General features: G+C 43.9%; 1 pseudogene; it reads right to left on the minus strand.

Annotated features, from left to right (window-relative positions):
• LOC119122722 overlaps positions 1–23017 on the minus strand; it is a 71728-nt pseudogene that overhangs the window by 47346 nt on the left and 1365 nt on the right.

Here is a 23017-nt window from a genome sequence, read left to right on the forward strand (position 1 = left end):
CTACCAAATCTTGTCAGATTGCTGTCAGAAGATGTATGACAGGTCTTGGCAATCTTTAGCCATGACGATATGGGGCAAATGAATGAATAATTCATGTTTGATGGTGTCTGTTTAATATTTCAGGCATAATTAATAAGCAGGGACACGGCTTCCCCTAAGCAGAGGAAATCACACTCAGCGTCACCAAAAGATAAATGAGGCAGCACGTCCTTACCCAGCTCGTAGGCCACACGCGCAGATTCCACACTAGGATTGATGAGACTTGGGATGTAGTCAAAGAGCAACAAATGGGAAAATGCACCTTTGTGAGTGGTGCGCAGTGGGACACATTTGAAATAAGACCAGGCAGCAAAAAGGACTTTACATCCGATTCAATTCAAAAGTGACTCCGTGGAATATGAATTTACAAGCCGGTGAGAATAACCGAATCCACGGACGGCTATGCATAGTGTCCGTTGTGCGCCTGACATGCAAAATGCGGCTCCGCAAGGGAAACTTGATGAAGTGCCCACACAGTGCCTCTACTCTATCAATGTGTGTGGTGCTGGCAAATTATCAGGGGATTAGGAATAAAGAATGGTCCTGCACTGCAGCACACGTCGCTTGCTCTAAATAAACCACAATCAGTAACAGAAATACTCCCTGCACCTTCCGCTGAAATGTATCGTCTTTTTCACATCATTTAACGATTTATCTTTTGTTTCGTGATTGCCATTGCTTCATGAGCTCATCATTTGAAAACATCACTGTAAGATGTGCTCTGTTTGTGTATTTAGCACGCTTTCCCATGACAGCAGTTATTCAAACGGAATACGAGCACTTCTTCAAAACACCACAACTACCATGCCCGCTCGAAAAATACATACAAATATGTAACTGGTTCATGAAGCGAATTTGAAGCTTCATTTTCCCAGCACTACTATCTACTGTGTGTGTGAGATGTCATTTCCCAAAGACCAGCAAATAAAATGAACTCCTACTAGCCTCACCTTTCTAGCTATTTTTCGCCACTTCCCGCTTTGTATTTAACCTTTCCGTCCGGGATCACAGCACGGAATGAAGCTATTACTCAAACACGACAAAGTCATCTTCAATTACTGCACGGGGATATTGGCTGTACGTACAGTAAATGGAACAATTATCTCAAGTGCTACAGTGGCAGATGTGAGCAGAGCCTATTTTAGTGCTGTGTGTGCCCAGTGTGGTGACAGCTGCATGCAGAATGGGCGCTCGCTCGCTCGCTCGGCAACAGCTAGCCCGTGAGAAGAGCTACCGAGCTGTTTGAGGGGCCTGAGCAATACGGCGATAAATGCCCTTCAGTGCATTTCCATTTCTCCTCGATTTTTACCAACAACAGATTCATTGTCCTCACACCTCAGTCACTTTACATTTCAAATAGATCTTTATATGATACTTCCGTTATCATTGCTGCATTTACATTGTGCTAAAATAGACACTCCCGATGTCGAGCTAATGGATAATCTTGAGAAACCTAAAAATAATACATGACCAAACACGTCATCAAAATGCGTTTTTATGCAGTGGGAAAAAAAGATTTTGGGGGAGTTACAGAAAGCAAATAAACTGTATCGAATTACACTTTTAATTCCAGTCAACCCCCCGGTATGCATACGCCAACATTTCAAGTATGATTCGACCAGAGGTTTCTCCTGAAAAGTTCTATTTCCTTTTTTAGAAAAAGACATCTATGATGGTCGCACAATCAATTAAAAGATCTGCATGTGTCTGAAGTGTCTTCACCCTTTCTATTCGTCACTTTGTCTCATTGGTGTCAAGCCCCCTGACAGCATTTTCTCTCCTTGTGTTTCATTGCACAGCGGTGCCAATTAATTTATTAGCGGTGAGGGAAGAATGACTTTACACAGCCGTGTAGGATAACTTTCTACGTATTTTAAGAAGATACGGAAGGCACACTCTACTGTATTATAGCTTTACAATCCAATTGAAAAAAACCCGATCACTCACGGACGTGAAGAATCTGATCCGACCACGCCTCATTTGAACTTCTGCTAATCTGCTACAACCAGGCAATCAATGCAAGTTGAGGTGCTTACACACTTGACTTAGTTTGCACACCGCCCAGCAGAGGAAAGGGCTCAGGAGGGATGACGGCAGCGAGCTTAGCACTGGTTACTATGCGACCAAACAGAAAGTAGCTTGGTGCCTTTTTGCATTGGTTTGGATGGTGAAAAATGCCAAAGCACGACCATATGGAATTTTAAGTTGCGCCAGAAAGCCCCAGTTTGCTTCTAAGAAGGGGTCAGCTGCAGCAAATAAAAAGGCAACGGGTTATTTCAATTCAAACGTGTACCAAGTGTGAAAGAGCCTTAGGCTTGAAACAAAGCAGACTCTTATTTTCATCAAGTGATTGATATTGTCCTCTCGGTCCTTCTTAGTAGACACATTGATACTCAAGGACGTCTTGAAAGGTGTGGAAATATTATGGCGGAGAGGGAGGGAGGGCGACAAATCGATCCATTTTCCCCACAGAGTGTATAGGTTTGATCCTGCATTAGACACGCAGCTACTGACACAATCATAGAGAGTAGTGGCATAATGCATCACCCCATAGACATCGCACGGATGTCTCAATTGCTTTGGTGGCATTCTTTCAATCAAGATGCGCACACACACACTCATGCAAGGACACACAAGACCGGGCTGATTAAAAACACCGGTCTGTCCTCACTGTCCTTGGATGGTGAAGTTCATCCTCAGATGAACGAGAAAACCTCAACAATCAGGCCCAATTTCCATTTGTGATGTTTTTCAACCTTATCATTGGGTCATATTATTGATGTTACCTTTTATTCACTGAAGGCAATTGCTTGTTATATTGCTCTTTTACTTGACGCTTTTATCCACCCATAAAATTGTAATTGCTAATGATCACGCATCATTACCATTGTTGCAAGTTCAATAATAAGAATGGCTTCCGGGGACTCGCTGTTAAGGGGAAAAGGACCCACACCTCACTTGCCTCTTTAAAACATCATTGCGGCATTTCCCAAAGAGGCTTTTTCAAAGCAAAGTCCACCCAATTAACCGCAAAGTGGTAAAAGTTGGATGGAAGGAAGGAAGGAAGGATGGATGGATGGATGGATGGATGGATGGATGGATGGATGGATGGATGGATGGATGGATGGATGGATGGACAAGAGAACCTTGCTCACCCTCACATTTTTTCATAGATCGTCCTAAAGGTGTTTGGTCGGGTCAGCCTTTGCCCGTTGGTGAGGCTAACAAAGCATAAAGACAAACCTGAGTAGGCCCAATAGGTCTCTTCGTTGGCAGCTCTCCGCAGTCGTGTCTCAGCGGCTGTACGAAGGTCTCGGACAGGGGCGCAGGACTTAGCTTGGTTTCCTGTCAGCACTGCGGGACAGAAGAACAACAGCGACACCAAGGTTAGCATAAAGAGAAGCAGAGCATCAGCAGCATTCTGCAGCCCCGCTCGGACACCCACTGGGTAATATCCAACTGTGTCCTTAGAGGAATTGTCACTCATAAGCAGGAAACAAATTGTTAAGCCCCATATACGTGGAGAAGGCTCAGTAGCTCCTGCACAAAAAAATGATACCCACACAAGTTTTTTGTGGTAAAACCATGTTAAGAAAAATGGGCAGCGGGAAAAAAACCAAAGAAACAAATCTACTGACGGACCATAGGGTCTTGTGTGTTGCCAAATGGAGCTTTTTACAATTTCATGTTAGAAGACAACATCATAATAAAACAGCAATCGTTGATCGCAACAGAAATGCAGAGTTGGAGAGATATAGTAGGTGATTAGCACAAAGTTAGCCCTGAGTACATGTCTTTGAGAATTCTCAAAATTGCTTTTCAGACCACAGGATTCAAGTCTGGGTTGAGTTGTTGTTGTGTCGCAGGACGTTCTGCTCACTTCATGGTCATGCTCCACTCGAGGGATGGTTTTGCTCAGGTGATGAGTGATGACAGCTGGCAATTCAATCTTTGTTTCATCAAAAACTTCCTTTCTCATGGCTCTGGTTCAGGTGCCAGCCATGTGTCGCACTAAGGAATGTTTTCCATCTGGCCACTCAACCAAACAGGCCAAATTGGTGGTGTGCTTGTCCTTCTGGAACATTCTTTTCTGGAGCTCGGAGACAATCCTGTCAATGGCTTTGACTTCATGTGTGGTTTGTGCTCTGACATCATCTTGATCAACTGTCCATGTAAAGTATGACGGACATGGATGAGGAATATGGAATCGATGATGAGTCCGAGGTACAAACCAGCATGTTATTGGCGTGTGTCCACCTGGAAATATTGCTGCTGGCCAGTCATTCTGTGTTTAAGCCAAAGTGGGAACCGTCGGTGCCACATTTGTCGATGGAGCCGGTCCAGCTGGAGGTATTGCTGCCGGCGAGTTATTCAGTGCTGAGCCTGAGGTGCGAACCGCGACGGTTGGGGCCACATTAGCCGATGGACTCGCTCCAGCGGGGACAGCTGCTAAGCCGGTACGGTCGGTACCGCCACAAAAGGGGATCAACCCAGGGAGGGGACGAGAATCACAGGCAGCATAAACATAAACTAAAATGTGAATGTGCATGCATGCATGCGGGTGACTGGAGGCTGAAACACAAATTGGCTCCGAGAGCTACTTTTTGGATAATTGGGAAAATGGAGAGAGAACTGAGCTTTAATTGGAAAATAATCACACTGCCAAGAACAAAATGTATGACAAGCATATGGTTGCAGATGGGCATAGCCACCATAAGGAAAGCAGTAGCCAAGGAAAATGCTCTCTGTGGCAGCACATGAAATTGTCAGCACAATGTAAAGAAGGTCAACAATGTGATTCCGCTGACGCTCTTGCTCAAAGAGACTAAATAAGCACTGTTAAAAGTGAAAATGAGCACATAAGCAAGATGCGAGCGCCTCTGGTGGTGCCTCAACCAGGTAGATTTACTGATAGCACACTGGACATGTCAAAAAGTGACCCAAAAGCATCAAGAAATCTCAGCAAATTTTCTTCCATATATAAATATGGAAAAGATTCCATCCAAATAAAGGTTTTAGCTCAGAAAGATTTCCGTCACATTTGGACTTTTCGGGTCAGCCGTCATTGTAACTCGTCTTCAAATGCTGACTGCGCTTTGTTTTTGAATTCATCAACTAATTCACTGGTGTTTTAATCTACAAGGTGGACTGGTGCCGGCTTGTGAATATGCCCCGAGTGCCCTTATTCGTATTCTTACTCTTATATGAATAGAGTAGTTACTTAAAAAAAATTTTCGAAAAGAAAAAAAAAGGAGGGGGGGGGGGGGTTCGTGTGTGAACAATGTTTTTCGGGCAGTGAGGATGTTAGTTGGTCCTTTGTGCTTCACTGGCTGTCCATCACTACACCCAGTATGACTTCATGTTTTCTGGAGCATCAGCCAAGGGTAGGGAAAGTCGCATACACACACACACACACACACACACACACACACACACACACACACACACACACACACACGTACACACACGCATTCTATGAAGCGAACAGCGAAGGTCATCATCTCTGAAGCAGAAACTCTTGGAGTCAAATGCATGCAGGGGAGGCTAAGAAAAATGCCTGCAACACACTTGGAAGTTTAAAAAGCGACTTAAAATGCCCTCAAAGTTAGCGATGACAACACCTTGTGCCTTATTTGCCCTTCATTCTCACCTTCCTCCAGCACATTGATTGCATATGGACAGGCTGGCTGGCTGGCTGGCTGGCTGCAAAAGGATGCCACTCACAGGCTCCAACCCAACCCCCCCCCCATGAACACACACATGCTTGGTTAATTAATAGCTTGTGCTCAGTGAGACAAGGTCATGCTGCCAAGGGACTACAAACAATGGCATGAAACTGACACCTCCTGTAGGACACAAGACAGGAGCTGTTAATACGCACGTCCGTTTTCCCATCACAGTGAAAGCTGTCATGTCCCCACCTTCATCCACATTTGTTTTTCATATGCATGCCGGGACTTGCGCGGTAACAAAACAAAACAAAACAAAACAAAACAAAACAAAACTAAACTAAACTAAAATAACATGGATGGATGGATGGATGGATGGATGGATGGATGGATGGATGGATGGATGGTTCCAAGAACTCCCCCCTCCTTCTTTTTTTTGTTGTTGAGAAAATTAAAGGCTTTTAAGTGCGGAAAATACGGTCCGGTATGTATGCAGTGACATGCTCCATCGCCAAGAAACGGGGCTAGTTTTTATTTGGCAAGAGTGATTTGTTCCCATGAAAAATGAACTGAAAAAAATCATCTTGTGAATGTTCTAAGACTGAAGAGAGAGGAAAGCGGAATGAGACCTAATCTTTGTCGTTTCTCTCTCCTCTAAGTAGGCTTGAAGGTCAGTGAATATGAAACAAGCCATAACAGATGTCGGTCTGTACAATCGCTAGACACAAAACATCTGCTGCTCTGTCATGCACTTTTTGAAATGGTCCATTTCTCCTAATCATCCACCATGTGACATTTCCCTTTTCACTTATGCATGATTGTCCTGCAGGTTTTTCACTGAATGGCGTCAAGTCCTGGAAAATGTCAGCAAATATGCTCACCTGACGTACGGACCCGTCCGTCACTTTTCGGTGGCGACCTTGATCAAGGTCAGCTCTTATCTTTAATCACGTCAATAACCCAAAGAGCCTACTATCATCGTGAACAGTGTAGGAGGGGAAAAAAAGAAGAAAAAACTTTTGGGACATCCTACCTACGTACCTACAAGCTGTTTGGCAAACATTTAAGGCCTGGAGCAACAAATGAGATGTTCACCAGAGAAGCCAAAAAGTTGAAGAGAGTGAAGAAGACATTGAACTGCTTTAGAGGCAAAAAAAAGATGGATGGATTGATTGATTGATTGATTGATTGATTGATTGATTGATTGATTGACAGACCACATACAGTATGTGTGAAAAGGCTTCATGGGAAATGAAACATCTGCAATAAAGTAATCAAAGTGTTGATGAAGGAAGGGAAAAATAAGATGGCATCACACACTTTAATCGTCAACATTCACTCAGTCTCTGTTACGCACGCATCATGTAATTCATTTCATGAATTTCACAAAAGTAAGAAAATGTGCCAATTTTGAAGTAGTATAGACAAAGAGAAGTCTCTAATCAGATTCCCAGGGACTCAATGCAATGAAAGCTTTATGCGATGGGCGTATCGAATGGCTCTGGGTGCTTGGGTTGCGAGCGAGTCGATTCTGGCGTCTTGCTCAGTTATCTTTATTACTCAATATTGATTACGAAGAGTGCAACTGTCTGTCTCCTTGCTGAGTCTCATCGAAAGCTTCATAATGCATAGAGTGTCTTGAAATGTCTTGAGATGCCCTCCAAAGTATTTCTTTGCAGGAGATTGATGCGACGCCTCTCGTCTGCGGTTTTCCTTCACAAAATGTCTAATGCATTTCAGGAAGCATTGTTTAGTTCACCTCATCAATGACGGTAACTAAATGAAGGAATCCATCCTTCCTTGGGAGCGTATTTTGACATGGCCTTTGCACTCAATACGTGCATCTGAATGATTCAAGACAAGAGCTATGTCTATGCTGGGCTAATCTTGTATTGTCTTCGAAGCAACGTGATCATACGAGTAACTCCTCGATGACATTTTTATTGATCAGAATCAATAATTGTTATTTTTGTTATTATCTATGATTTGATTATTATTATTTTAAATATGTTTCAAATAAATCATCTCGATTTTACTAGACGATTGCTCCATGTCTATTTTGCTCCATGACAGAAATGAAATATAGCCGACCCTACCTCAACATCAGATCTCACAAACAAACAAACAAACAAACAAACAAACAAACAAACAAACAAACAAACAAACAAACAACTCTTAAGAAGACATTCCAATAAAGCGTTCCCATTAATGGTGCAGCTCGATTATTGAAGCAGCCAATTGTTATTTTCTAATGGAGTCTGTTCTTAGCCGGAAGTTGAGAGGGAATCAATAAGCACAGACTCGCCCGTAGGAAGCTCGCATGCTACTTCTCAAACTCAGCACATATCGCGACACACGTTGTGACTTTCGAGTCCGATCCATTTTGCGGGATAATCTGGTGTTCCAAAACGAGTTACCGTTATTTTTAAAATGGACCCATTTTGTCAATATTAATTCCCCCCCCCCATACATACTGTATGTGTGGTGAGTACTCTGTCCTACCCCTTGAAGGAAAAATCGTCATTTCATCTAAGTGTCTGACTGTTGGTTTGTACAACAGTAGTTTCCTTCTTTTTTTGAATCAACTCCCCATTTTTCATCGAGTTTCACTTATGCCAAAAATGGATCCAACATGTCAAGTTTATTTATACAGCCCTTTATCACAGAAAGGCTTCAAAGAGCTTGACAAATATTAACGACATCCCCGGATCTTAATCCGAACATGACAGACTTCAGCTTCTTACAGCCTTTCCTTCCTTCCTTCCTTCCTTCCTTCCTTCCTTCCTTCCTTCCTTCCTTCCTTCCTTCCTTCCTTCCTTCCTTCCTTCAGTAGGACTTCAAATGCCAATAAGCATATGAAATAAGGTCGAGCTGGAAGTACGGACAACCTCCGGCCAGGGCAAGATGAGAGGATGGAAGTGAGTGAGCGAGCGAGCGAGCGCAGCTGCCTTGCTGGCATGAAGGAGAAAAAGTCAACTCTGATTGGAGTGTGTAATATGGACTCCTTATTGATTCCTCTATACATGTATACAGCCAAGACATCTGGCCTGTAAGTACATACTAGAAATGATTGATTTTTATCAGAAGAGAAGGACAAAAATTGAGTCGAGCTGGGAATGCTAAGCAAAACACACCAGACTCTGACTAAGACTATCTGACAATGTGGTTTCCAAGTTCATTGTCAAGGTAAAGAGTGTCACCTGGATTGACTCCGCCTCCCACGAGTAACGCTAGTGACAGCATTGGACAGAGTTGATGTGCACAGATATGGAAAATGCACGAGTGACGTGGGAAAAAGCTTCAGTTAAGATCAGCAACCAAGTCAACGGAAGGTTTGACAAGTTCGATAGGGCACTTCCAGAAGTCTCAATCAGAATTGCTTGAAAAAATGGACACAAATGAAGAACAGGTTGCCAAGCACAAAGCTGTCAACACTCTGACAAGTGAATACCATGCTAACGTTGAAGATCTTGAAACATTGATTCCTTGACTCCTAGGAATTGACCATTGGCAAGCCCCGATAGTGATCGATCAGGCGCAGAGATCCCGGCGGCAGCCACTGCCATCAGACGGAGCCGAGCTCCAGAGCTAAGGTTCGTTTCTACCAGGAGAATGTCTCAAGAGGGGGCCCAACAGCTGGAAGATGAAAACATACTTCTCATCTTCATCCTGCGACAGCTTGGGGGAGTTTAAGATGACACACAGTCTCCTCTTTCCAGCAAAGGTCAGATGATGGTCAGCTTTAGAAAGGGGACGAGCCGTGATTGGTTGTGACCTAAGACCTGGCAACTGTGATGTCATTTTCAGTCGACAGCAAGTTGCAAAATGATCCAGCGCTGAGAGGGATTTTTTGGGTTGAGTTCATATTCCACAAACAAAAAACGGTCTTCTGCCGATTGAGTACATTTTGGTCTGTCTGGAATTTGTACCCCACTTCGCCTATTTTTGTACAGGACCACCATCTGGTAATTGTATCTTTTCGTTTGTATGGCATCGTGGCAAAGAAAAACACGTCGGCAATTATATGCATGGGGTCTGCACAGCCCATTTCAAATTCAAGTCCAGGATGAAACCTTTGCATATGAAATCGTGACATCCAGGAAATTTGAGCAAACGATACGGGCTGAACCTTTCTCAGTTATCGTGAACATACGTACATGATGATTTTACGTACCTGGGTCGTTCCCCAGCGTATGTGTCATAGACAGAGAATGCAGATAAGAGGAGAGAGGAAATTGCTTCAAGTTAACTCTCCAAGAAATGGGTCCTATCTCGGCAGCACACGCCTTACCTTCCTTCTCTCCATAGAATCCACCCAGAATTCCACCATGATCTATTTCCAGGTGTTTAAGAATTTCAGGGTTAAGCACCCTTGGATGAGGGCACAGTGGTGCATTCCCTCCCATGACGGAGATTTGATTGGATGGCTACCTCGGACCTGAGATGACATTTCCTTGGGCATACTTGTCTTTTCTGCTCCAACGTGGATGTGAGAGGAAATTTGGACAGGACCATAATGTGTACCCTTGTCATCTTTACACTCATATATGTCAAGTCATTCAAGTTGGTGGCTTGGAAACAAGAAAAAAACCCTCGTACATGTTTGGCACTAAAATATTCTATCAGTGTCATTTGATAGTATATACTGCTGTTATTTTAGCAATCGCAGTTTTGCTTAAGATCTGACCTCAACATTTCTGCGGTTGAAAAGTTCCTTGGGTGTGCAGGCCTCTATGTTGTATATGTCTCTATCTCATGCAGTCATCATCCCAACCATCCCCATACACTAATGGACCTATTAGTTTTGGCATTAGTCATTGGGGAAGGTCCAACGGCAGCGGCAGCGGCAGCGGCAGCCTGTAACCAAGAGACTGATTTACTATCTGGCTGACTGCTCGCTCCACTGGAGATGGCGGCCGAAGCAGCCTCGCCATTAGCAGGCTAAAACAATTGCGGATGCACGTTCCCCCTAATGACACACAATCGGACTATTACTCATCCAAGTGCTGGCCTGCTGTCTTCACTGTGGTGACTTTGATTAGTCCTTGCCTCCTCACCAGCATATTTGTATTTGCAGCTCTATGTCCATTGATATTTTGATATCATTTACGTAGTATATACGGTGGCTAGTTGCAGACACCCACCACAAGCAAAGGAAATGAATTTTGCATGCTTGACATCAGTTGTCATCACATTCTATTTGATAGTGATGACGTAGCTAATGGATGAGTTGGAGAAGAGCAGTGCGGCAAGATGAAAGCAGGACAAAAGGCAAAGCTAAAGGAGTATCATTAACTAGAGTGGAGTGGAGTGACTGGAGGTGGCGGCAGTGTAAAGAATGAAGTGCTAAACCAGTATATACGTATATGCGTATACACACACACACACACACACACACATATATATATATATGCCCCGACTGCATCATTTCTGTGACTTTTTTTCTACTTTTTTTAATGCACTTGGAAATGAACCTTTAAGGGGACATGTAATGGAAAGTTGCCTTTTTAATTATTTGTAAAGGACATAATTGGGTCTCTGCTGTGCCGACTTACTCATCAAGTGTGAAATTAAACAACCAATTAAATCTTTGCTTAGTTGCCTATTTCTGGAAATGTGTTCCAGACACATTAGCAGAAATAAGCCGGAGTTTACGTAACATTAGCCCAGGACGGGTTTCTTTGACTGATAAGTACAATGGCATTAAAATGGACCGACTTTCACTCATCTTTATCACAATCAGTTCAGCTGAAAAATCAAGCCATTTTGTAAATGTTGCCTTTTTTGCTTTTCCTCCAGCAAGTGAGCCACTGTTGTTGCTTTGCTTTGCATTGCTTTGCTTTGCTTTGCTTTGCTTTGCTTTGCTTTGCTTTGCTTTGCTTTGCTTTGCTTTGCTTTCCTTTCCTTTGCTTTGCTTTGCTTTGCTTTGCTTTGCTTTGCTTTCCTTTCCTTTCCTTTCCTTTCCTTTCCTTTCCTTTCCTTTGCTTTGCTTTGCTTTGCTTTGCTTTGCTTTGCTTTGCTTTGCTTTGCTTTGCTTTGCTTTCTTCCGATGCCCTTTGGGCTCTGACACACATCTTGGCCACTTACCTGTCTTTGTCCAATCAATAAATCTCCCAAAGTGCTGTCTGAGCAGTCATAATGCACATTTGAGTTGACTTGACACAGCACTGGCTGTAAGTCAAATGGTACATTACAGAATGGCATAGGAATTTAGAGCAAAGGACAAATGTCTTGTTCTTATTTTTTCAACGGATTGATTTTCATACCGTGATTTTTTTCCCCTTCTTTTTCTTCTCCAGGATGGTAACTAGGCAAAGTACTGGTACAATGTTTTCTGTTCCTAGATTGCCTTCCCTGCACACTGAGAGTCAGACAGTCAGCCTCTTTGATGTTATTTTGGGATCAATATGTTCAGGAAGCCAGAGAGACACTCTTAGATTGTACGTCGAGGGAGTAAGAAAGGGAAGAACGGATTTGGTCTTGTGACAATTTGTGTTTGGAACTCATTCTGCCATTCGGTTCAACCTGGAAATTCTTAAAGTCATTAAATGACATTGGTCAACAGCACATTTTTGATTGGTTTCATGTGTCCCTCAATCTAATGTTGACACGAATTGAATGGAATTGAAAGTGTGCGCAATACGGCTTTTAGCGTGCCTTGGAATTTGTTGCAATGACGTTTCTGTAAAAAAAGAAGATTCCAAAAATACGTCCATTGCTAAAAGTAATCCTTGATTCATAAATATACGACTACAACTAGCTCTCAATTTGACTGGCACATTCAGCCGTCAATAGCTCTAGGTACGTATCTATCCTTCCTTCGATCCATCCAGCTCCGTGTATCCGTTTGTGTCATGCGCTCGCTCACATTTGCCAGTTGCATGATAAATACTGCTTGGTTTACACGGGAGCACAAACCGGTGGATTAGCATTCCTTGCACGCACGCAAACACAAGCGTGGCTGACAGCAGTGACATCACAGGCTTGTCAAGCTAAAGCACTCTCAGCTTTTGTACACAGAGCCAACAACAAACACACGAATGCGCTTGCACCTCTTTTCACACAGCATCACTTTCCCTTCTCTATTATACTCACATGTCAACACAAATGCTGCTTAGACGAACTTGGATTCAGAACTTCCAAATACATTGGCATGAAGAACAATTTGGGGCTCGAAATGGATTGAATTTAGGTTTCGCTTGTGTGCAGCCAGCGTGGGGTGGGGTGGGGGAGACTTTGTAATGGCACCGATTGATGGCTAATTAGAAAGATTACAAGTTGACGAGTGACTCACTCGCTGACCTCACTGCCAGCCCATCTAATCCATTTCACATATATTGTCTTTAGCATCTTTGTTTTAGTTTCGCCTGTAAGCCATCACTTCATTATGAGTGTCATCTTTGGTTGACGGCTGTTGTGCTAGTGGTAACATGCATCATGCTGCCACATAATCAGCCTGATCCAAAGTGTATACTTATTTGGCTTTTTTTTGTACAATCATGCAATTATCTATTGTAGACGTGTTTTTTTTTTCTTTTTCTTTGCACATGTAGCCATCCTTTTTTTTACTTTAGATTTCCATTGAATCGCTTTATAGAACAGTGTGGAACGTCAATTGAAAGATTTGAAAATACGACTAGTAATGTTATTGGTATTCAAAAATTCAATTGGGAACTTGATTGAAACATATATTTCAATCGAGGTCAAAAATGAAATACAAGCTAATCTTTTTTTATTTATTTTTTTATCTGACTCCAGCGCAACACAATTGCAACGCAGCCCACGTCTTTAATTTGCGGCAACATTTGAACTCTTGTCCGGTACAAGATCTAAAATCCTGTCGAGCTCTGAACAAATGGATTATTTCATACATTCAAATGTAAGCTTAAAGTACAGAGCCTCTGAGCAATACACAAATCCCTAAACACCATGTTGAAATGAACCCTGATAGAGGACAATTTTGTAACCAGTGGCAGATTTGACATGAAGTGATTGAAAGAAAGATTAACACATGGATTGATGGCCATACAAAGAGCTTGTTTTTGCACTTGATAAACATGTTGACTGCAGCAGACAGCTAACAATGTGAAATAGAGGGATTAGGAAACATACCAAAAAATTGGACTTTTAAAAAAAAGCAAAAAAAAAACCCCACAATATACTTTGGATGTTTTTTCATTTTCGCATTTGCAATTTATGTCAACATTAAAACAGGGTTCATATGTGAATATATTCCTCTGAATACAACAAATTGGTATGGCATGTCTGGGACAGATGGATTCCTCGAAAGGTATTGGTAGTAAATTAAGATCTCTGGAAGAATTCTGGCAAGTAAACAGTACGATGATCGAAACGCGCACAAAGCAAGCTCTGTGTCGGAGGGAGCAGCTCTTTGGACTCGATGGCTCGGGTATCTGCTGCCCGGCCGGAACTGCCACAAAAAGTTGATTGTGGTGATATTGCTGATCTGTTGACAATTCTGGCTCCACTCCAAAGTGTTACCATTGCTATGAGCTATGCTCAGACGAATGCCCCACTTGATCACTTGTTAAAGATGAGGATTCAAGAGGCCATCGATGGCGTGTTACTGTATGTTCGTGCCCAGATGCATATTATAGCTATTGATTGATTGATTTGAAAGAAAGTTTCTCTTCTTTTCTTCCACAATTCAGTAAGAGGGAAGATCTCAGCTGCAGCAGCATTTGGAAAAATGTAACAAAAATCCTTATGTTCACATTTGCACTTACGAGCTCTATCATTCATTCACTTTCTTGCAGTCTGATCGGTAAAAAGAAAACAATTGGAAAATGGTTACTAAGCACTGTTTTCGATAAGAAACTTGTTCTTGTGGACTCAATCTCGTGAGACATCTCATGTCATAGGATTTGTCTCTTATCAAATCCCTATAAATCCCTATAAAGTAAACCCCTTTTTTTTTTTCTCCAATAAGCAGTAGTCCTGCCTTGTCTTGCCATTTTGGTCCATCTGACTTGCCTCCATTCCATGAGCCCACACCTCCATGACAAATCGAATGTTGTTATCTTCAAAGAACACCAAACGCATCATTGTTGACAAAGATCGTAATGGACAAACTGTGTGTATTCCTACCATCTGGGATATGAAATCCAAAGTGTTGCTTGAATAAAGATGAAAGAAAAATCGATTTGGATGGATGAGACAGCATCCACTCTGTGCTTCAGACAATTCTTTTCAAAGTTGAAGCAGTGGAAAAGGAGCCTTGTGGCAAGGGCACCAAAGTGTGAGTGTGAAGAGGAAATTGTGTGTGTGTGTGTGTGCGCGTGCTAATTTTGGCTAATGGGCTTGCTTTGGGGACTTGGCGATTTAATGGTAATTAGATTTTGCTTTTGGTGGGCTCAGCCAACGCAGCAGCGCGTGTCAACATCAAGAGCCAGCAGTGGTGTTTGGAGTGACATGGCCTGAGAGGCTTTTTTCAACAGTCGGTCGGAGCTTTCAAGCGGGCCCCTGGCGCTAAGAGCAAGCCACCAAGAGACACAAGACACTAATAAAAAGAGATTCAGCTGGGAGGGGAAAAAGATGAATGAAAGGAATGATGACAGCAGGGAAATATATTCCAATCATTCTGGTAGCATCATTAAATCATGTTGCTTTTCCTTATTCGACATCAATTCCGGTTCATTCGGCACCATATGTGATCTGAATATCTACCGCAGTATATAAGAACATTTCATTTCAGATTTTATCATATGGCTTGACTTTCCTCATCAAGAGCTTGCAATTCATAAATGTATTTAGTTTTTGACTTTCTGCACAGCACCTGCTAACGGCCCTTTTCCGAGAGGTGCCGAATCAGCAGAACTGAAAATACAATAACTTTGATAAGATCACGCCAGGAGGGGATAGTTACACAACACAGATGTGGTTATTGGGTGGGGGAATGTGGAATATTCAGTCCAACAGTATGCACAGCTTAGTTGAGGCACATTTCCTTGCAGTGAAATAAATAATAATAATAATGATCAAAGCACAAGAAAAAAACCCATAATGGGTTGCTTGTGATGCGGTGAAACATGTCTTCACCAAAACATTTAAATTCCGTATTGACAAGTCTCCCTCTTCGCTAGTACACCGAGAGACTAAATTGCTGTCTTGATATATCTTAGTGAGGTACTTCAGAAGCGTCAGGCTTGGCTTGTTTCCATTTGATTCCCCCCCGTGGGTCGTCCATCGACCTGGGGAGCGTCCGAGATCGAGGTGATTAACGCAAGAACGATGGCTGCACTTTGCGGCATAAATCCAAAAGGTGTTTCATGTGGAACACGCTGCTTGTCTAGCAGTGAAGAATGGAGAAGGACTTCAACCAATCCAGTGGTGAAAACCTCACCAATAAAGGAGGAGAGAAAAATGGGAGACCGCAAGTGCTTTTAAGGGCACAAAACAGTGATGATGATGATGATGATGGTGATGATGGTGATGATGGGACACTCCACCATAGAAATGAGTCAATGTAGCAGCTTGAGTGGAAAGCCAAAGGTGACATTACAAAACCCCCATCTGTTGAACATCTGGAGCAGAAGGCAAACACCTTAAGTCGTGTGTAGGGATTTTTTTTTTTTGGAGTCAGCCAAATGCTGTAGAAAAAAAAAAAAAAGCATTCATCCGAAGAATACTAACAAAAATCAGAAACAACCACAACACCTACAGAAACAATACAATTTACTGCTTGATCTAAAAATAGCTCGCTCACCAGTGATTTTCTTCACTCTTACTTGAGCCATATTTTCTCGAAATGAAGTGTTCCAGCTTAAATAGCATTTTTGGTTCCCCACGGCTTTTTGTAAGCAAATGGAAGGCTGATATAAGCCACGTTAAATGTTATTTTTAGAATACGCCGCGAGGCTGTAAAGAACAGCAGTTGCAAGAAAGCACGGCAAAGCACTCAAGTCCAATGTTCCATATGATATCATTAGAATTTGAATTACCAGCTGTTGAAGACATTATCATTGCAACATCCACTTGAAGGGATTATTATTACATCTAGCTAATGTGCATTTGTTTCCATGTGTACACTACAAAAATGTGTAGATGCCTACTGTCATTATTTTTGGGAATAATCTTAGAATAACAAACATTTATGTTATCCAACTCTTTCAAGTGATTCTTTCGTGTTTGGCCAGTTATTTTTTTTTAGCCGCAGGGCTTTTCTTTTCTTCTTCCAAATAATTCAACAAACACAAAAGCAGGCAGGCAGGCAGGCAGGCAGGCAGGCAGGCAGGCAGGCAGGCAGGCAGGCAGGCAGGCAGGCAGGCAGGCAGGCAGGCAGGCAGGCAGGCAGGCAGGCAGGCAGGCAGGCAGGCAGGCAGGCAGGCAGGCAGGCAGGCAGGCAGGCAGGCAGGCAGGCAGCCACGCAGGCAGGCAGGCAGGCAGGCACGACCACACGCACGCACACGCACACACACACACACACACACGCACACACACTCTTCACTCCACTGCATTACATATTAAGTGGGTCCAAATGTCAAGGTATTTTTTTCCAGACAAAGCAGAAAGTTTTGCCATCATCTTTTGGCGCTGGCTGAGCTTCAAGCATTGTACGCGTCATGCTGAAGCCAGCAAGAGCATTTAGCTGCGAGTCACAGAAGGAAGGTCAAAGAAAGATAAGTCAGGTGTGCAGAGAAACAACAGGGACGCATAACCAATCAATATGAGCATATGCCCTTTGTGTAAGAGATGTTTATTCTTCTATTTATTTTTTGATATACTATGTCTGTATTTATTTCCCCCGTTGATTTGCCCTCTCTTTTGTAATCACTTGAGCTGAAACCATTTTAAATGGCATAATTCATAAGAAATCCAAATATTAGGAGCTTTGATGTTGGGACGTTCATGCATGGCCCAATGAGCCCTGGCCATGCATAAAATGATCCTATCAAAAGCAGGCAATTACTGAAGGCTTGCAAGCAGTAAGCTGTAAGACATCATTAGGAGACAAACAACCATGATACAGTAGTTTGCCTCAGACATTAGACTGCAGCTCAAAAAGAAATGAGAATATTATCATAAACCATTATTTTCAAGATGATGAATGGAATTAGCAGCAACATATGCAAAACTTGAAAGTCAATCAGCATCAACCGAGAATGAAAATGTATGACCAGAAATAAAAAGACGCCCACAAAAAGTCCAATACTACTATCTCAAGAGAAAAAAAGAAAAATTGCATGAAGTTAAAAATGACAGATGTTAGCAAAGCAGAATTAGTAAAAGACCTGAAATTAAAAAAAAAAAGTGTTGAATGAAATCTGGCTATTGTCTAATTTTCACAGGCAGCAAAGTGAGGCGGTAAGATTGCTTTTACTTTTCAATGTTGCTGCCTCCATCGCTGTCTGTCAGCTGGAATGACCGATGGGAGGTGAGTGAAGTGCATTCCCCCATTCAAGATGAAAAAGTGTTCTGGGAAATGGCAGCAACACCCATCTACACCTTTCACTGGAGTATTGGAGAGCTGTCACAGCTCCAGAGTGAATGGCCACCTATCAAGTCTGACAAATGAACAGAAAGTGTCGGAAAGTCCTGACAAGGCACCCGGGGCCGGAAAAAAAACAAAAACACCTGGCAGACTTCAGCTGTCTGTCTCGCCGTCAATTGGAATCTCAGCGAGGCTAAAACAACCTGACGCGACTTTCAATCCAGAGGCTAGGGATAGACCAAATGCGCTTGTTCACACCGTATCCATTTCTTTCTCCGTTCCATCTTCTTCTCCGCTCACCTCCTGCTGGCTTTTTTGGTGTTTATCGGCACGCACGCACGCTAGCCAGCCAGCCAGCCAGCCAGCCGACAGCCTGTCCCTCTAACCTGCTTTAACACTGCAGCCCCAAAACAGTGACACGGATGCATCGCGCGCAGCAAAACACACAAATAGGCTCAACATCTCACGCTGACTATAGGCTTTGGGTTTTTTTCCAATTGTGGCTTCACCCAAACCCAAAATGGAACTACAAAACAGGAAACAAATCAACTCAAGAAAAGAAATAGTGTTGGAAAATGTCAATAGATCCTCGAGGCCTGATCAGGAGCCTCACTCTACCAAATGCAATAGTGAGTGAGTGAGTGAGTGAGTGAGTGAGTGAGTGAGTGAGTGAGTGAGTGAGTGAGTGAGTGAGTGAGTGAGTGAGTGAGTGAGCGAAAGAGAGCGAAAGAGAGCGAAAAAGAGCGAAAGAGAGCGCAAGATAGAGACAGAGAGACACAAAGACAGGTTCAATATCAAGTTGGTCTTTTTTTCTTTCCCAGATGCCGCGTGCGAGTTCAACAGGTCAAAAGGCATTGAGGCATTTGAAGCTGCATTCGTGGAACTGTGATTTTGTGAGCTGCAAAGGGGAAAAAAAAAAAAAGTGTGGTTGGAATCTGGTATGTTCAGCTGAGCAGAAACGTGGATCAATGAGACAAAATAAGACTGCTTCAGGCTTCTCTTCATTTAGCCTTTTCTACATTACGAGTGTCCTTTTTCTTTTCCACACCTATTTGTCTTTACTTTGACACAACAGCATCATTTCCTGTTTGAATCAATTGAATCCGTTGTAAAAAGAGAAGTCCCCCGCCTTTTTCCAATGATCTTGTCAATTGCCTCCTCCTCCGAGCAACCAGCTCATTATAAAAAGTCGAGCCAGGATCCTACAAGGACGGCGACACTCCTACAACTGTCACGTCTTGTGGAGACACAAACAAGACACGCTATCTTTTGATCCATCTATTAAGGGAAGCCGGCGGGGTGGCTACGAGAGACCCGAAGCTCACCGATAAAGTAGCGCGGAAATGTTCCCGGCCGCAGCGGAGTCCAGATAATAGCCCGGTGAGCACTGAGATGATAATGATGATAATGTTTGCAAGCGAGGGCCGTGAAGCATATCCAATCTCCCAAATGTCAGCAGCCCCTGCTGCCTGCCTGCCTGCCTGCCTGCCTGCCTGCCTGCCTGCCTTCCTTCCTTCCTTCCTTCCTTCCTTCCTTCCTTCCTTCCTTCCTTCCTTCCTTCCTTCCTTCCTTGCTCCGAGCGAAGAAGCCTTGGTGACACCTGCCTGCTTAGAATGCTTAAGCAACACCCTTGTCTCATTTGTGGCTGGATTTTAAGAGGTGAATAGAAGATGAATGTTTCAAGAAAGGGAGCAAAAGGAGACAGAGATGGATGGAGAGAGGCAAATGCATGTTGGGCCAGCAGAGTCGCGAGCTGAGGCACTTGGGAGATTACAGTGACGGTTGCGTTTTGCTTTTTTTCTTTTCCTTTCTTTTCTTTTCTCGCCTCGCCTCGCCGAGCCAGGAGCGACAGGCCCTATTCATTTTTCCACGTCGGAAAGTGACAGATTGAAGGCCCGACGTCTCTTTCTTTCCGTCGCTTCTGTCTTCTGGCTTTTCTTTCCCCGTCTCTTGAGTGTTGGGCCGAAGCGCGGCGCAATGACAGGGGTGCCGTGCCTCAACGCTGACACGGCACGCTGCCGACAGACACGAGAGGAAAAGCCATGCCCTGCGTCAGCCGCCAGACGCCTGCCGTAGTGATCAGCACTTTTCATGGCCAAAACAGCAGCAGATGTTTGCGTGCCTATAAAGCCACCGTCGCGCGGATAACCAGAGGCATGTTGGCTGCAGTCAGGTATCTTAACTCATTCGGTGCCATCGACGATTCTACACCGTACACCATTCTGGGCACATGGGGGTGGAGGCCAAGGATTTCCCCCCCCCCCCCCCCCCCCCCTAATCAAGCTACTTTGAACTCATTCAGTGCCATTGACGATTATTATGATGAACTGGATTGGCAGTGAATGGGTTCAGCAGACAAAGTCTTGCAGTCTTCTAGCAGCAGTTGTTTGAATCATTAGGATGTTACTTTGCAGCAGAGTATGGCATTATTAAGCATACACAATGTACTCTGCCCCTAGAAAGCGAGGTAGAATAAAACGCTTAACCACAAGTCTCCAAACACTGCAGGCAGGCAGCCACGCAGGCAGCCACGCAGGCAGCCACGCAGGCAGGTAGCCAGGCAGCCACGCAGGCAGCCACGCAGGCAGCCACGCAGGCAGCCACGCAGGCAGCCACGCAGGCAGCCAGGCAGGCAGGCAGGCAGGCAGGCAGGCAGCCACGCAGGCAGGTAGCCAGGCAGGCAGGCAGGCAGCCAGGCAGGCAGGCAGGCAGGCAGGCAGGCAGGCAGCCACGCAGGCAGCCACGCAGGCAGCCACGCAGGCAGGTAGCCAGGCAGCCACGCAGGCAGCCACGCAGGCAGCCACGCAGGCAGCCACGCAGGCAGCCAGGCAGGCAGGCAGGCAGGCAGGCAGCCACGCAGGCAGGTAGCCAGGCAGGCAGGCAGGCAGCCCAGAGCCACCATTGTGGGCGTCGTATCCTCCCACCAGAAGAATCGGCAGGCATGAGCTGTCTGCTCCATTATTCAGCAGGTTTCAAATAAAAACAACAAGATATTATTCAAAGTGACTGAATTTGTGTGCTTGTTGAGATTGACACATCTTATTTCAATGGACATCTGTTTGTCTGTCTGTCTGTCTGTCCGTCCGTCCGTCCGTCCGTCTGTCTGTCTGCACCATCACGCTACAGCATACGCGGAAGCCGCCATCGAGATCCAAACGGCAGATCGCAAGCCTCTGACTTTTGTTCACTCTTAGCGAGCCGTTTCTACGATGAATACTTAAGGACAGAAATGCCGAGTGCAGCTTGGTTTGTGCTCTATGTGCTTTTAGTCACCAGCAACTTGCATTCCGTATTTAAAAGGAGGCTTTGCAAATTTCCACTTTGATGGCAAAGGAATAAAACCTCATTTGAATGCGTGCATCGTCCAAGCTTTGCGCTGGAACTTTCCTATCAGTCCCACAATCTTACTTTTTCAACACTTAAGATGGATTTTTGCGTGGTACGGCTCAGCCGGTAGAGTGCTTTTTTTTTTTTTCCGTCCTCTCCAGACCGAAGGTTGCCGGGACAATCCTCTACCTTTGAGACCATGTCGTGGTGTCCTTCAACAAGACACTAAATTGGTCAGACAGTGATAAAGCGCTTTGAGTACCTCCATGGCAGAAAAGCGCTACGGGAGTAAAAGCCCATTTACCATTGGTGAAAAAATATCAACTTTACTAAATTGCGATCGATGAGGTTCCGGCCCGATGCCGAGAGAACTTCAGCAGGAGAGAAACACTCATCTCTGTGCGAGCCATTTCATAGAAGCCAGCGAGCGTCTTTCACCAACAGCCAATAAAATGACAGCAAAGAGCGCTGAATGAAATACGTATAAAGCCAGAGCCAAAGATTGGAGGGAAGAAAGCAACAAAGGGCAAGAGCAATGTTAGCTGTCCCATTGTATTTGTGTATGACTGCACATTCCTACTGAAGTCACCAACCACACAGCAGGAAGCAAACATGCAATTTCTCATTTGGGTTTGATTTGAGAGCGAAACGTTTCGATTTCATTTGAAGCCAAATGTATTGTCCTTCACAAATGATCACTAAGTGATACATCCGCATCAGCAGACATCATCATTCTCCCAGTCGAGTGAAAAAAAATGCTGCAGAAAAAAATGTGGACTGAACATGCTAAATATAAAATATGAATTTGCATAAAACAGTTCCAATGGGTTTTTTTTAAACAAAAGTGAAAAGTGTTGCTGGCTTTCATTATTTGCACAGAAAGGCATCCAATTCACACACAGCGTAAAGAGCTCAGCGTGGTGATTTACCAATGAATGAGATGGCAGTTCTTTACTCACTGTTATGACGGGATCATATGAACACAATTGGCTCTGAAAATGCATTTCATCATAAATACTGCTAATATTTCAACGCATTCATCTTGGTCTCCATCCAGACGTTGGCTGAATGACAAATGCAGCGACACTACCTACCACCCACCCACACAAATGACAAATACAAGAAACATTTGGAGGAAGAGCTCTGCAACTGTAAAGCTGCATGAGTGACTAAATAGTAACAATATGGAAATGGTCAACCAGAAGCTGTGTGTGGGCATCTCTGTAGACTCCAAAACATATGCACTGTAGGTGCTACTCCAGGCAAGTAGGCTCAAAGTGGATAACTAACTAGCCATGTCATATCTATGGAGCGCTTCAGGGCACCATGAATTTGAACATGACAGCAAGTCTTAAGGCAGAGATTTGGATTTGCCAAGGGTCCAGAGTGTAATCAAACGTTCATGAGTCAATCATTCATTCTTTGGGTGACAACAGACAGATTTTCCTCAGCCTCAGGGTTTTGAGATCAAGACTGGACAAGCGTCAGATAATCTGTTATCGTATGGAAAGTGGAATGTTTTCAATCCTTC

Source organism: Syngnathus acus, chromosome 5 (genome assembly GCF_901709675.1).
Source record: "Syngnathus acus chromosome 5, fSynAcu1.2, whole genome shotgun sequence".
Taxonomy (NCBI): domain Eukaryota; kingdom Metazoa; phylum Chordata; class Actinopteri; order Syngnathiformes; family Syngnathidae; genus Syngnathus; species Syngnathus acus.